Below are 16,846 nucleotides of genomic sequence, written 5' to 3' on the forward strand. Positions count from 1 at the left end.
TTTATTCCATTTTCTCTGTTTATGAAAAGCCCTAGGGGTTCCGCCACCAAAGAATATAACTGCGCTGACAGTGGACACCCCTGTCTTATGGATCTTAAAACTTTAAAAGGTTGTGTTAAAAAACCATTACATTTTACTTTTGTTAACACATCACTGTATAAAGCTGAGATCCATTTTATAAAATTCCCTCCAAAACCAAATTGTTTTAAAACTCCCAATAAAAACCCCTGTTCCACTCTGTCAAAAGCCTTCTCAAAATCCATGCCTATTACGTATGCGCTCTTTCCTTTTTCTTTTATGTATCCCACTATATCTCTTATGCTGCTTGTGATGTCTGCTATGTCCCTCCCCTTTACTCCATAAGCCTGGTTAGTTTCTATTATGTTTGGCATGACATTTTTTAATCTGTTTGCTAAAACTTTGGCTAGAATTTTTAAATCTGTGTTTAACATTGTGATGGGCCTAAAATTCTTCAGTTCCTTTTTGTCTCCTTTTTTCTTATAGGTTATTTTCATTAAGCCTAGGCCCATTCTTGGATGTACCCTTTCTTTTTGAAAACTTCTTCATAGATTTCTTTTAAAATTGTGCTTACTTTTTCTTTAAAAACCTTGTAAAACTCACTTCCAATACCATCTATTCCTGGGCTTTTCTTCACTCCTAACTGATTTATGGCCAGCATAATTTCTTCTGATGATATTTCCCTTTCACAATTCTTTTTATCACTCTCACTGACTTTTCTTGTTATCTGTTGTAATAAAATATTTCTTTTTCCCTCATCTCCTCCCTCTGAGTTAAAGAGTTCTTCATAAAACGTGCTTATTTCCTTTAAAATCCCTTCTGTGCTTAAAATAACTTGGCCTTCTTTATTCTTAAGTTCTTTAATTCTTTCTGCCCTCCCCTGCTTTTCTCAAAGTTAAAAAAAATCTGTTACATTTTTCCCTTCCACCATATATTTGGCTTTACTTCTTAACATCGCCCCTTTGTATTTCTCTTCTTCTATTTTCTTTAACTTTTCTTCCACTTCGATTACTCTTTGCACGTTTACTTCATTTTTATTTAACTCCTCTCTTAACGTTCTTCTTATTTGTTCCTCCTTTGTTCTTTTCACCTTTTGTAACAATTTACAGTGGTTCATTGTATATTTCTTTATGTCATATTTCATGTTTTCCCACCATTGTCTTTTATCTTCTATGTACATCATGTCTTTTTTCCTTTCATCTAATATGTTTTCTATCTTTTCTTTAAAATGCTGGTCTTTTAAAACCTCAGTGTTTAATATCCATACCCCTGGTCCCTTCATTTCTTTTTTAAAATCCATTCTCATTAATACCATTTTGTGATCACTTAAAGTCGTTTCTTTATAAAACACTCCCTCAATAAAACATTCCACATTCCTGGTGCTTAAAAAGTAGTCTATTCTAGTTTGACGCATAAAATTCCCCACCAACTGCCTTCTTGAATATTCCTTCTTTTTTCCATTTCTCTCCCTCCACACATCAATCATGTTTTTCTCCTCCATCAATGACCTTAACTCCTTTCTACCCACATCCGATTTGAAAACCATTCCATTTGCCATGTCCATTTTACTAAAAACAGTGTTAAAATCCCCCGCAATCATTACCCTCTTCCATTTTTCCATTACTCCAGCTATAACATTAAAATATCTCTTCTTTTCTATTTGTTAATTTGGAGCATGTATGTTTACTAAAATAAAATCCTCTTCTTCCATCTTAATTTCTATTGCCATGCATTTCCCTTTTGTGTCATTATACATTAGTTTTGCCTTGATACCTCTGTCTTTTCTTATTAACACTGCCACTCCTCCTCCTATTTTCTCCTCTCCATTATTATAAAATAATTCCCCTTCCCATCGTCTTTTAAGATCCTCCATTGCATTTCCTTTCCAGTTTGTCTCTTGCAATAAAATCACATCTTCATCTCTGCACAGTTCCTTCACTTGTTCAAATTTCACATCATTCATTAACCCTCTAGCATTAAAAGTCACAATTTTCAGCACCATAAAATAAAGGATAAAAAAAAAGCTTACAATCCCCATTTTATCAGTCTATGCCCTCGTCTTCCTTTTCACTTCCTCCACAGTCCTGTTTCTCCTCAGAGTTTTTTTTCCACACTTTATTTCTAGCTTTCTCTAAATTTGGTATTACCTTGTCTTTTCTTCTTCTTTTGTTGGTTGTTCCCGTAGTGTCGCCTTTGACAATGTTTTCATTTTCTTTGTCCCTTCTGTCCTCCTCACCAGTCTGTTCTTCCTCCTCTGGCTCTTCCATTTCCATTTGTCTAGTCTCATTTATATCCATCTGTTCCTCGATTCCCTCGCTGTGCTGTGTTAGCTCAGTCTTTTCGATCTCGTTGTCATTGCCTATGCTTTCATTGTCCTCTCTTTGTGTCGCTCCAGCGTCCTCACTTTGCTCCTCTTTGTTGTCTGTCTCATGCATCTGCCCGCTCTCCCGCACTTCCTCCTGTTGTTGGTTGCTGTACCAGCATTCACACTTGTCCAGTGCACGCTTGCAGTCCGGACACCTCACCACCTTGCAGTCCCTCGCGAAGTGGCCTGTTTCCTCACATTTAAAGCATTTGAAGTCCGGGCAGTCCTTCATCACATGCTCAGGGCTCATGCACAATCTGCAGGTTCTCACCTGTTGGCTATGAATCACCCTGAAGTATTGCAGACCCTCTCCCGTCTCGATCCTAGTGCTGTAGGGTAAGGAGACCACTTCTTTCGGGAACCGCACCTTCAGGAACCTCGTTCCATCCTCTATGTGGGTGCCATTGTAAACTCTTCGCCTTATTTGCGAGATGGGAGTTACCCCCCATCCCTCCAGCTTCTGTAAAATTTCTCCGTCGTCCAGGTATGCGGGCAGATGCATGAAAGATACAACAAATTCTTTGTTATTTAGCTTTTTAATTTCACACATTTTTCCTTTAATCATCAATCCTTCATCCAGCTTTTCAATATCTTCTTCCTTTTCAAATGTGATCTCATATTCTTTCATAATTTTGGGTCTTACCACTAATATGCTTGTCACGGTCATCTTGTCTTTCAATGCTTGAATTATATCCTCTGCTTTACCTTCTTGCACCGCTGCCAAATCCACAACAACCGTTGCTTCTTTAGTGTAGGATCTTTTGTATCTCTTTTCAGGACCATCCTTTTCTCTTTGTTTTATTTCCAATCCTGTTTCCAGTTGACGCCCTGTTCCTCTTGCCAAGTCCATGTCTGTTGCCATTAATCCGTCCATTTTTAAACAAAAATGGAAGAATAAACACAAAAAAAACACACAAACAGAGTGTTTCAACTCCCCCCAAACAGCATGTGCTGCTGGGAGGAATTACACAAACAAAGAAAAAGACTAAACACTGATTAAAATAAAACCTGATTTAAACACAAAACAAAAATAAACACACTGAGTGTTTGGTGAGCCTCTCTCACCAACTGCTCACTCCAAACTGCCAACTCACTTCCTGTTTGCTCTATAGCGCCCTCAGGGTGGTATGGCCGTAGCTGAGTGCTGCGGCTACCAGCAGGCCATTTAAAGCAAGCGCACTGCACGCATCCTTATGCTGCTCTCCCATCATTAAAATATGTCTTGTACTGCAGCTCTAAAAAAGAGACAACAGGCCCTTTCCTCTCAGACATTGTCTATTTTTATTTATTTCTCTTTTGAAAAGGTAAGTGCCTCTCTATTTATTCAATTTCACAGGAGTCGTCCACAATACCTTTTTCTGCATACCTGTGTCACAGCTTCCATGTGGTTTGCTAAAAGAGGGCATACTCAGCTGCACAATTATATGCTTAACACATAATAATAATCCAGTGGCCAAAGAAAACTCTTCTCTACTTAAAAAATGACCTCAGGACGCTTTCTCTCGGATGTGTCCACCAAATTTTGGAAGCACTGCACTTTGTTTGTACTTTCCAACTCTGTATGTTGCAGTCAAGAAAGAGCAAAAAAAAAAACCCTCTACTGCTTTCTGTAGGAGGCAAGATAAATGAGCAAGCTGTCCTTTGCCACAGAGAAAGCTAAATGAAAGAAAATCAATCAAACAACCAATTTCCAAGGATAAATAAATATATCCCAGTTGATCCAGGGGGAGTGTATGAGTTAAAACAAACAAGGAAAATAAAAATTTTACAGCACCTGGTATTTCCAGGATGTCTCCCATCCAAGTACTAACGAGGCCCAGCCCTGTTTGGCTTCCGAGATCAGACGAGTTCAGGCCTGCATTTTTTTTTTTTTTTTTTTTTTTTTTTGCGCTTTTTTTTTATTAGAAAATTTCAATAAAATACATTAAAATAAATTGAAATAAAGATATACATTTTATACAGAAGATACAGATTTCTACAGAAGATACAGATTTTCTTCCACAACCTTTCTACATCACATGTCATTTACATAATTTAAAAATCTCCTTCACTTCCAGGCAACTTCCACATTAGATCCTTTAAAACACCACAAACTTTTGGGGTAAAAACACCATAAAAAACATCCAACTTATTTTCACATTTAAAATACTCAAACAATACTTCAATATACAATTCGGTTTTCCTTTTAAAAACAATCCAAACATCCAACATGATTTTTTCCTTTTTTGCTACAATTCTTCTCTCCCATATTGCACTTTCATTAGCATCACACACAGATTAATAAAACTTTTGTTTTTACCCTTTTCTTCCATCCCAAACATCACCACTCTGTTCCATTCTACAGTCTTCTCATTTAATTCCCCTCTCAACATTTCAATCAATCTTTTACCCTTTTCCTTAAAATCTTCCAGTTCTCTACAATTTAAAAACAAGTGTAAAAAACTTTCATCTTCCCCATTACAAACTTTACATATTTCACTTAGTTCCATGTGGATTTTTTTTTAAATAACGTCAGTAAAAATTGCTCTGTGTCTGATTAAATATTCAAAACTCTCCAATTTTGCGTCTATCATTATACCTTTCATGCTATTACATATATCCTCTTCTTTTAGATCTTTGTATTTCTGTACCCAGTACTCATTGGCTTTTGGTTTCCTAAAAACCCCCTCTCTAAAAAAACAGTAAAACATTTTCACAGTACATTCATTAAAAGCATATAGTTTTTCTCCCAACTTTACATGTACTTCTTTCCCTAATTTCTCTTCCTCCATATCTTCTATTCTTTTTATCCACTCTTTGGGTATTGCTTCTTTCATTATTTCATACTTATTTTGTAGTTCTTGTTCATTAAAATCCTCTTTTGCCACTTCCATTGTATCTATTATATACTGTAATGGTAAAAATCCCTCTTTAAATTCATATAAAATATCTCTAACTCTTGTGATCCCAACATCCCACCATTTCTTTAAAAAATCACATTCCCCTGATTTAAAATGCCGCTGTTTAAGAACAAAGGCTGATTTAAAATGCTCTCTCTACCTTGAGGATTAAAATTAACAATAGTTAAAAATTTCCCCAAGCACTCATCAATTCTCTGTAAAAATCTGGCATTCCTTTCACCATCCAATTCTTAGTTTTCATCCATAAAATATTATCTCCCAAATTAAAATTCCCACATTTATTTAAAAAATATTCCATTGTCTTTTTCCATGCTGTTTTACTTTTCTCATCTAGATACTTTTTTATTACTTTAACTCTTAAGCTATTTTTTCTTTGTTCCACGTCTATCAATCCCATCCCTCCCTTTCCTACTTCTCCTATTATAGTATCGTATGCAATTCTTGGAGGTTTTCCGTCCCATATAAAATCCAAAAACATTTTTTCAACCTTTTTTCCACCCATATTGGCATAGAAGTCACATATAAAACATACCATAACTTTGCTACCATTAAAACATTTACAATTAAAACTTTCCCCTTTAAACTTAAAGTCCTCAGTTTCCAAAAGTTTAACCTTCTTTCAATTCCTCCTAGTATTTCTTCCCACATTACTTCTTCAACATATTTTTCATCTTTCCCTATTAAAACACCTAAGATCTTTATTTCCTTTGATTCTTTAAACTTAAAATCATTTGCTAAAACACTCGCCCCTCCAAATCTCATATATACTGTTTTCTCTTCATTTATCTTGCTCCCTGATCCCCTACAAAACGTCTGTACCACTTCCATTGCTTTTTTAACACTCTTTATATCCTTAACCATTATCGTTGTATCGTCTGCATATTGAAATATTTTTTCATTTCCCCCACTCTCTTCAATGTCTATCCCTCTTACTTCTTTATCTCTTTTAACAGATAATCCCAAAGGTTCTGCAACTAGTGAGTATAAAAGTGCTGATAGTGGACATCCTTGTCTTATTGACCTAGTTAATTTAAAACATTCTGTTAAAAAACCATTACATTTTACTCTTGTTATTGCTCCTTTATATAAAATTTTAATCCATTTGATAAAACTTTCCCCAAACCCATACCCACTTAAAATCTCAAATAAATAATCATGTTCTACTCTGTCAAAGGCCTTTTCAAAATCCAAACTAATAACATATCCATCCCTGTTTTTTTCTTTCATATACCTTATTCTATCTATTATACTTATTGTTGTGTCTGCTATATCCTTCCCTTTCACTCCATATACTTGATTTGTTTTGATTATGGTTGGCATTACCTCTTTTAATCTGTTGGCTAAAACTTTTGTTAAAATTTTCAAATCTGTATTCAGCATTGTGATTGGTCTATAATTTTTTAAGTCTACTTTTTCTCCTTTTCTTTTATATATCAACTTAATTAATCCCATCCCCATTCTCTGATTCATTTCATCTTTCTTAAAAATCTCTTCATATACTTCTTTTAAAATACCGGTTAAAAAATCTTTAAAGGTTATGTAAAATTCATTCCCTAAACCATCAATGCCTGGACTTTTCCTTTTATTCAGTTCACTTATTGCTCTTTTTATCTCTTCTTCTCTTATCTCTAGGTCACACTCTTTTTTGTCATCCTCTCCTACTTTTGTCTTTAATTGTTTCAATAATTCTAGTTTTTCTTCATCCTTTACTCCTGCTTTAAATAGCTTTTCATAATATGCTTTTATTGTTTTTAATATCTCCTCATTTGTTTCCACTATCTCTCCATCTTCCCTTTGTTTCCTTTAATTGTTTGTGACATTCCCCTTCTTCTTTCCAAGTCAAAAAAAAACTTAGTACATTTCTCTCCTTCTACTGTGTGCTTTGCTTTGCTTCTTAATCGTGCCCCGTTATATTTATTCTCTTCTATTTCTTTCAGTTTTCCCTCTATTTCTTTTACTTTTTGTAAATCTTTTTCCTTCGTATTCAATTCCATTTCTAGTTGTTCTCTTATTCCTCTTTCCTTACCCTTTTTGCATCTCTGAATTATCCCACAATATTTTATGGTAAACTTTTTGATTAGGTACTTCACATTTTCCCACCATATTCTTTTATCTTCCAAGTACATTCCATTTTCTTTTTCCTTTTCAATGATTTCCTTTATACTTAAAACATAATCTTCATTCTTTAAAACCTCTGTGTTTATAACCCATACTCCCGGCCCTCTTTTCATTGTACTCCAGTCTATTTGTATAAAAATTGGCTTGTGATCACTTAAGCTTGTTTCTACATATTTTATTTTTCCGATAAAACCCTCTATATTTCTGCTACATAAAATAAAATCTATTCTTGTTTTACACATAAAATTCCCAACCAATTGTCTCCTCGAATATTCTTTTTTCTTTTCATTTCTTTCTCTCCATATATCAATCATATTGTTTTCTTCCATTAGCACTTTCAATTCTTTCCTTCCTTGATCCGCTTTAAAAACCATTCCCTCTGCCATTTCTAATTTACTAAAAACCGTGTTAAAATCACCCATCATAATAACTTCTTTGTGTTTTTTAGAAATTCCCTCAATCCATTAAAATAGCCTTTCTTTTCTTTCTCTTCTGTAGGAGCGTGTACATTTACTACAATTACTTTCTTCTCTTCATACTCCATTTCCACCGCTATACATTTCCCATCATTATCCTTATACACTGTTTTACATGTTACACCTCTGTTTTCTTTTATTAAGACTGCCACTCCTCTACCCATTCTACCATCCCCGTTGCTAAATAAAATTTCCCCATTCCATCTTTTCCTTATTTCACTTATAACCCCTTCTCTCCAGTTAGTTTCTTGTAAAAAAAATCACATCCTCTCCTTTACACATTTCTTTCACTTTTTCAGATTTGCTTATGTCTAAAAGTCCTCTAGCATTAAAAGTAACGATTCTTAAAAGCATGAAAACTATAAAAACATTGATAAAACCCATCATGTCAGTTCATTCTCCTCCAGATCCTTTAACACATCATACTTATTCCCAGTCTCAATTGAGTCCTTTTTAAGCGTTTTTTTTCTAGCAGTCTCTAAATTGGGCATTACCTTCATTGATCTTCTTCTTTTAGTTGACTTCAGTTGTTTATCTTCTTCTTCTTTTCCCCCTTCACTTTCCTTTACAGCCGGTTGTTCTTTATTCCTTTGATCATTAAGTTCCACATTGTCCAACTCACTTTGCAAACTTTCAGTCAACCCCATTTGGGCACTTTCCAAACTTTCAGTCAAGTCCATCTGTGTTTCCTCCTCTTGTTGTGTTTGTATTTCATGTCCATTATACGCTTCCCCTTGATCCTCAGTATCTTTATTTCCTGTTGATTCATTGTTTTGTAATCTTCTTAATTCCTCCTCTCGCTCTTCATTGTCTCGTTCATGCATTTGCCCGTCTACCTGCTGCTCCTCCTCCTCTCTCCCCATCCAAAACTCACACCTGTTTAAAACCAATTTGCAATCCGGGCACGTTACCGCGTTGCAGTGTCTCGCGAAGTGCCCCCTCTCCTCGCACTTATAATACTTAAATTCCGGACAATCCTTTACCACATGGTCCGGGCTCATGCACAGCCACCAGGTCTTCACCTGGTGGCTGTGCATCACCCGGAAATATTGTGGGCCCTCCGCCGTCTCTATTTTTGTGCTGTACGGGAGGGAGGCAACTTCTTTCGGGAAACGTGTTTTAACAAACCTTGTCCCGTCCTCAATACTAGTGCCTAGCTGCTGTTAGGTGGTTTAAACAGACAAAAAACTAAAAAACAAACACACAAAAAAAACACAAAATGGAGGAGAGCCTTCCTCTCCAACTGCAGCCAAAACTCCCAATTGCTCACTAGCTCCCTCTAGCCTGCACAGGGTGGAATGGCCGTAGCTGAGTGCTACTGCTTTCTGTAGGAGGCAAGATAAATGAGCAGGCTGTCCTTTGCCACAGAGGAAGCTAAATGAAAGAAAATCAATCAAACAACCAATTTCCAAGGATAAATAAATATATCCCAGTTGAGCCAGGGGGGAGTGTATGAGTTAAAACAAACAAGGAAAAGAAAAATCTTACAGCACCTGGTATTCCCAGGAAGTCTCCCATCTAAGTACTAACCAGGCCCAGCCCTGTTTGGCTTCTGAGATCAGACGAGTTCGGGCCTGCACAGGGTGGTATGGCCGTAAGCAAGTGCTGCGGCTACCAGCAGGCCATTTAAAGCAAGCGCACTGCACGCATCCTTATGCTGCTCTCCCATCATTAAAATATGTCTTGTACTGCAGCTCTAAAAAAAGAGACAACAGGCCCTTTCCTCTCAGACATTGTCTATTTTTATTTATTTCTCTTTTTGAAAAGGTAAGTGCCTCCTCTCTATTCATTCAATTTCACAGGAGTCAAGTCAAGTCAAGTCAAGTGGTTTTTATTGTCGTTTCAACCATATACAGTTAGTACAGTACACAGCAAAATGAGACAACGTTCCTCCAGGACCATGGTGCTACATAAAAACAACAAAGGACCAACGCAGGACCACATGAGACAACACAACGAAATAACATACCTATATAAAAAACCTATATATACCTATATATAGTGCACGTGCAAACGTGAAAAAAGTACGGGACAGTACAACAAATTTCTGACAATGAACAGGACAATAGACAGTGCAGCGCCGACCAGTACTCAGTAGTGCAAAAAGATGACAGTTTCTAAAAATGTAAACATAACATACTATGAGATAGTGTTCTATGCACATAGCAGTTATTGAGGTAGCAGACAGTTATAAAGTGACAGTAATTAAAGTGCAACTCGGGACACGTGTGTGTCAAACCAGTCTCTGAGTATTGAGGAGTCTGATGGCTTGGGGGAAGAAGCTGTTACACAGTCTGGCCGTGAGGGCCCGAATGCTTCGGTACCTCTTGCCAGACGGGAGGAGGGTATAGAGTTTGTGTGAGGGGTGTGTGGGGTCGTCCACAATGCTGGTTGCTTTATGGATACAGTGTTTTTTGTAAATGTCTTTGATGGAGGGAAGAGAGACCCCAATGATCTTCTCAGCTGTCCTCACTATCCTCTGCAGGGCTTTGCGGGAAACGGTGCAAGTCCCAAACCAGGCAGTGATGCAGCTGCTCAGGATGCTCTCAATAGTCCCTCTATAGAATGTAGTGAGGATGGGGGTTGGGAGATGTGCTTTCCTCAGCCTTCGAAGAAAGTAGAGACGCTGCTGGGCTTTCTTGGTGATAGAGCTGGTGTTGAGGGACCAGGTGAGGTTCTCCGCCAAGTGAACACCAAGGAATTTGGTGCTTTTGACGATCTCCACAGAGGAACCGTCGATGTTCAGCGGAGTGTGTTCACCTTGTGCTCTCCTAAAGTCAACAACCATCTCTTTTGTTTTGTCGACATTCAGGGACAGGTTGTTGGCTCTACACCAGTTCGTCAGCCGCTGCACCTCCTCTCTGTATGCTGACTCGTCGTTCTTGCTGATGAGACCCACCACGGTCGTGTCATCGGCGAACTTGATGACTTGATGAAATTATCACATCGTCTTTTACAGTAAAACAAAAAAATGTAAACCTTCAGTTGTTTACCAGTTAAAGCAGATTCCTCCTGCCTCCCCTTCATAGATAAACTTATTCCTGCATACTAAGAATTCTTTTACCTCCTTCCCTCCATATTTACAGATCAATTCAACATCTCTCTTCATTATTGCTTTAAATAGCACTTTTATTTTTACTGCCCTCCCTTCAAAATGTGCAAAGTTCCTTCTGAGAACGACCGCAAGTCTGGCATGGCTTAAGACAAAATTAATTAAACAAAATTTAACTTTTTCTTTTTTTTCAAACCAACCAAACAAAAACATTTTCTTCCATCCTTCCTCTGAATCAACCTCCACATCCCAGTTTTCTTTTAATAGCTGTTTCAGAAAATTGAAAAAATCCACTAAAGCATCACATTCCAAAAAGTAATGTAAAAAACTCTCATGGCCATGACTACAAACATCACACATCACATTTACATCCTTGTTTATTTTATTTAGTACCACATTTGTATAAATTCTGTTATGCCTAATTAAGAAATCATTATTCTCGCATTCTATGCTGTTATATTTTACATTTAAATTGGACCATATTTTCTTTATTTCTATATCTTCAAACACTCTGCACCACACATTTTCTGCTGCTGGCTTTTTTAGCACATCAACTATTAGCCATCTATACACTTTTTCACACTCATATCCTTTATTTTACATTTCTCTTCATCTTCCATCACGTAAACCTCAGGCATACATTGTTCTTTTTTATTTACACATTGTCTTTTAATGATAGTAGCCCATTTCACAGGTATACTTGATTTAATTCTTTCGTATATTTTATTTACCTTCTCTTTATTTTCCATCCCCTCAAATTCACTTACGGAATCATATATGCAATTCTCTCTTAGAAATCCTGGAATTACCTCATAAATAATGTCTTTTACTTGCTTTATACCACCTTTCATGAATTTGGGTTCATATAAAGTTTTGTTGTTATATTTGAACTTTTCATTTAGAAACAGAGGTAGGTTTACAAACATTTGTATTCCATCACACTCATAATCTACCTTAGGTAGAAAGCGCCTCCATGCCTCTAAAACCTCCCTATAAATTTCTGGTATCCCTATTGTCATTGACTGTTTAAAGCCCATGTACCAGCCATAATCACCTATTCCTCCTACATCATCAATGTATTTCCTTAAAAATTCCTTCCACCCATAGTTCCACTTCCCTACCATATATTTTTGTACAGTTTTTATTCTCATTGCTGTCTTTTTTATTTCCAGATCCATCAGGTTTAAACCACCTTCCCAGCTCCTCCCCACCAGTGTTTTCTGTGCGATTTTTACCCCTTCCCTTCCCATATAAAATCACACACAATTTTGTTTAACTCATTCATTACCCACTTTGGCATTTCAATAACACTCATCACATACACACATACTGATAACAAAAGACTGTTAACGACAGTTATTTTCCCTTTATCCTTAACTTCCTCCCTCTCCACGCTGTACATACCATTCAGTATCTTATTTATCACCCCTGCCCATGTCACATCCCTTGCCTCCTTACTTTCCACCCCTAAGTGCACTCCTAACACCTTCATATACTTTTCTTCTACTCTAAATCCCACGTCTATTTTCTCTACTTCTCCTACATACATTAATTCTGATTTGTCTTTATTTTTTTAGCCCGGATGCCCTCCCATACTTCCCAACTAACTCTAAAACCCTAAGCACACTTCCACCCTCCCTCACTGTGATTGTTGTGTCATCTGCATATTGGTTTATTACACATCTCCCTCCATATGGCAATTCAATCCCTACTACCCTTTTGTCTCTTTTGATTAGTGTGGCCAGGGGTTCCACTACAATAGCATACAATAATGCAGATAGTGGACACCCTTGCCTTATCGACCTCCCCACCTTAAATCTGTCTGTTAATACTCCGTTTACTTTAACACAACTCTGTGCACTTCCATATAGTCTCTTCACCCATCCCACCATTCTCTGCCCAAAACCAAACTTCTCTAATGTCCTATACAAAAATGTGTGCTCTACTCTATCGAAGGCCTTGTTCCAATCTATCCCTATCACTATTCCCCCTATCTTGTCTTGCTTCATATACTCAATCACATCCCTAACTATCCCTATTGTATCTGCTATGTCCCTACCTGGTATGCTATAACTCTGCGTTGGTTGAACTACGTCCCCTATCACTCTTTTTATCCTATTTGCTAATAATTTAGTAAGTATTTTATAATTGACATTTAATAAGCTGATTGGCCTATAATTCTCTAAATCTAATTTGTTCCCCTTCTTATACACTAATGTTATCACCCCTTCTACCATCCTATCCTGCACTGTCCCTGTTCTTTCCATCCCCCTAAATACCTCCACTAGTATTGGTGCTATCTCTTTTTATATACTTTATACCACTCTATTCCTATCCCATCACTTCCCGGGCTCTTCCCACTTCTTAATCCGTCTATTGCTTCTATCACTTCTTCCTCATCTATTTTCCTTTCACACCACCTCCTATCTTCTTCACTCAACTCACTTTCCACACTTTCTAGGACTTCATCTATACTTTTCTCCTCCACTCCTCCCCTCTTGTATAACTCACCGTAAAACTCCTGGACCCTCTCTAATATATCCACATAATCTTTTATTGCCACTCCCTCCTTTGTGTTTATTTCATTTATGTACGTCCTGTTCTGCCTCCTTTTCTCCAGTCCCAGGAAGTACCCTGTGCACTTTTCACCCTCCAGCGCATACTTTGCCTTACTTCTCAGGATTGCTCCTTTACATTTCTCTCTCTCATACTTCTCTAATTCCATCTTCACCTCTACATATTTTTCCATACTGTATCCCTCCTCATCTTCAGCTCTGCTCAACTCTGCCTTCAACTTTTCTCTCAATAACCTCTCTTCCTTCCTCATCTTTTCTCTTCTTTTCTTGCTATGCCTAATACTAACTAGTTTTACTTTTTTCTTTATCTCCTCCCATCTTTCCCCTATACTATCATCTATCATATCTCTCTCCTTATATTCCTCTATCCTCTCATTTTCCTTATCTAAAATGTCCCTAATCTGTTGCTCATATTCTTCCTCCTCAGTATACCCTGCATTCATAATCCATATTCCTCCACCAACCTCCTCATTCCCTACTTTAATTTTAAACCTAACCCCATCATGATCACTTAAACTATTTTCCTGGTGTCTTATTCCATCTATATATCTAATTATTTCCCCCTGCACTAACACTAAATCTATTCTACTCTGTTTTAAAATTCCATTCCTCATCTGTCTCCTAGTGAATTCTCTCTTCTCTGGGTTCTCATACCTCCACACATCTATCAGTCCTTTATCTCTCATCACCTCCATCAACATCATCCTCGATTTCTCCCATCTAAATTGTACCCCCTTCCCTACATCAAGCCTACTACATTTTATATTGAAGTCACCTACTACAATACAACTCCCCTCAATTAACACTTTTAACACCTCTAAAATTTCTCTCCTTTCTATTTCTATGTTTGGGACATATATATTGATTAATCTAAATTCTATCTGCTTATATTTGAACTCAATTACTATTATTCTCCCTATCTGATCCTTGTACACCTCCTTTATATCTTCTACACTGTCTTTTTTAATCATTATTGCTACCCCCCTTGCAGTCCTTGCCCCATTATTATAATATATGTCTCCCTTCCACTCCTCTCTCACCTCTCTCACCTTATCCTCATCCCAATTAGTTTCTTGTAAACAAATAATATTGCTTCGAAAAGTAAACAAGCACTCCTTCATCTTCTTTCTTTCTCTTAAACCATTCACAGTAATTGAAGTTACAGTGGCGATGAGCACAAACAAACAAAGAAAACTGTTCAAAAACATTCAACTAAAACACACATCACATACCAGATTGCTGTTCTTTAATCTGTTCCGCTCTTTCTCTGTCCTTCTCCATCTTTCTCTTAGCACTCATTCTCTTGGTTGTCATCTTCACTTTTCTCAAACCCACTCCTCTCTTCTCCTCCCTCCTTACTCCTCCTCTGCTTGTTCTTGGGTCTTGAACTATTTCTTTCTTTTCCGCCACTCCATCTCTCTGTTTCTTGTCCGCTTCTTCTTCCACCTCGCTTTCTACGGTCTGCTCCATTTCCTCTTCATCATTGTCATTCTCGCTCGTACTTTCAGCCCTATGTCTCCATTCCATTTTATCTCCACCTTCGCTAGCTTCACCTTCACCCTTCATCTCACTCTCCACGTCATCGCCAATCTCTTTGTTCTGCTCCTCCGTCGACTCATTTTCTCTCTTCTCACCATTATCTTCTTGTGCACTTTCCTCCACTCTCTCTTCTCCCCTTCGATCATCACACTCTCTTGCATAGTGTCCCTCCTTATTACATCTGAAGCATTTAAACTCAGGGCACTCTCTGAATATGTGGCCTGGTTTAATACAGAGTCTACAGACACGCACTTGTCTATCATGAATCACACGAAAATATTCTGTGCCCCTCAATGTCTCAAACTTTGTTGAATATGGAAGTGAACGAACTTGCTCAGTGAAGCGTACCTTAAGAAATCTTGTTCCATCTGCTGTCTCTGTTCCAGGCCATACCCGCCGTTTGATTGTTGAAAGAGGTTTTACTCCCCACTCCTCCAATTTATTGAGTATCTTTTCGTCTTCTAGATACACCGGTAGATTGATGAAAGACACCACCATCTCGTTGTTAATAATGTCCTTGGCATGCACCATCGCTCCTTTTATTCTCACCCCATCCATTAGTTTGCTCTTTGCATCTTTGTCTTTCATTGTGAGTTCATAAATCCTTTCGCTTCTCACTCTGCATCAAATCACTTCTCCACATTGCTCCTTCACTCCCTTCAATAACTCCATCATGGAAATATTCTCAGTTCCTTCCACCTCCACATCCACTGTTAGCTCTTTGCAGTATTTCACTCTCTGTTTTTCACTCACTTCTCTACAGTTCTTCCCACTCTCTTGTTGTTCACTTCCTGTATCTTTGCTTGTTCCATGTCCTTTCTCGTTGTCATTTCTCTTTCTTTTGTCATTCACGGTTTGCCAAACTTTGTCTTTACTTCTCTCCTCTCCTTCATTGTTTGTGTCCATTGCCTGTCTCATCGTTGTTTGTTCAATCTTCTTGTTCATAGCCATGCTATCCATCCGTAATATAAATCTCACAATTGTCCCCCTAACAGCAAAGCTGTTGGGGGCAAAGCAACTGAAAAGAACAGTAACTATTCAAGAAAGAAAAAATCTGTACAAAAGTAGTATAATATAAAGAAATTCTCCAAACAAACACTCTCCTGTTGTTTTGTTACTTCCTGGACTGTACCACTATGAGCATGCACAGGGTGGTATGGCCATAAGCGAGCGCTGCGGCTACCAGCAGGCCATTTAAAGCAAGCGCACTGCACGCATCCTTATGCTGCTCTCCCATCATTAAAATATGTCTTGTACTGCAGCTCTAAAAAAAGAGACAACAGGCCCTTTCCTCTCAGACATTGTCTATTTTTATTTATTTCTCTTTTTGAAAAGGTAAGTGCCTCCTCTCTATTCATTCAATTTCACAGGAGTCGTCCACAATACCTTTTTCTGCATACCTGTGTCATAGCTTCCATGTTGTTTGCTAAAAAGGGCATACTCAGCTGCACAATTATATGCTTAACACATAATAATAATCCAGTGGCCAAAGAAAACTCTTCTCTACTTAAAAAATGACCTCAGGACGCTTTCTTTCGGATGTGTCCACCAAATTTTGGAAGCACTGCACTTTGTTTGTACTTTCCAACTCTGTATGTTGCAGTCAAGAAAGAGCAAAAAAAAAAAAACCCTCTACTGCTTTCTGTAGGAGGCAAGATAAATGAGCAAGCTGTCCTTTGCCACAGAGAAAGCTAAATGAAAGAAAATCAATCAATCAAACAACCAATTTCCAAGGATAAATAAATATATCCCAGCTGAGCCAGGGGGGAGTGTATGAGTTAAAACAAACAAGGAAAAGCAAA

General features: G+C 37.6%; 1 pseudogene; it reads right to left on the reverse strand.

Annotated features, from left to right (window-relative positions):
* Positions 1-9,358: 9,358 nt before the first annotated feature.
* On the reverse strand, positions 9,359-9,477 carry LOC127642013 (uncharacterized; annotated as a pseudogene).
* Positions 9,478-16,846: the final 7,369 nt, after the last annotated feature.

This window comes from Xyrauchen texanus, unplaced genomic scaffold, assembly GCF_025860055.1.
Source record: "Xyrauchen texanus isolate HMW12.3.18 unplaced genomic scaffold, RBS_HiC_50CHRs HiC_scaffold_276, whole genome shotgun sequence".
NCBI lineage: Eukaryota > Metazoa > Chordata > Actinopteri > Cypriniformes > Catostomidae > Xyrauchen > Xyrauchen texanus.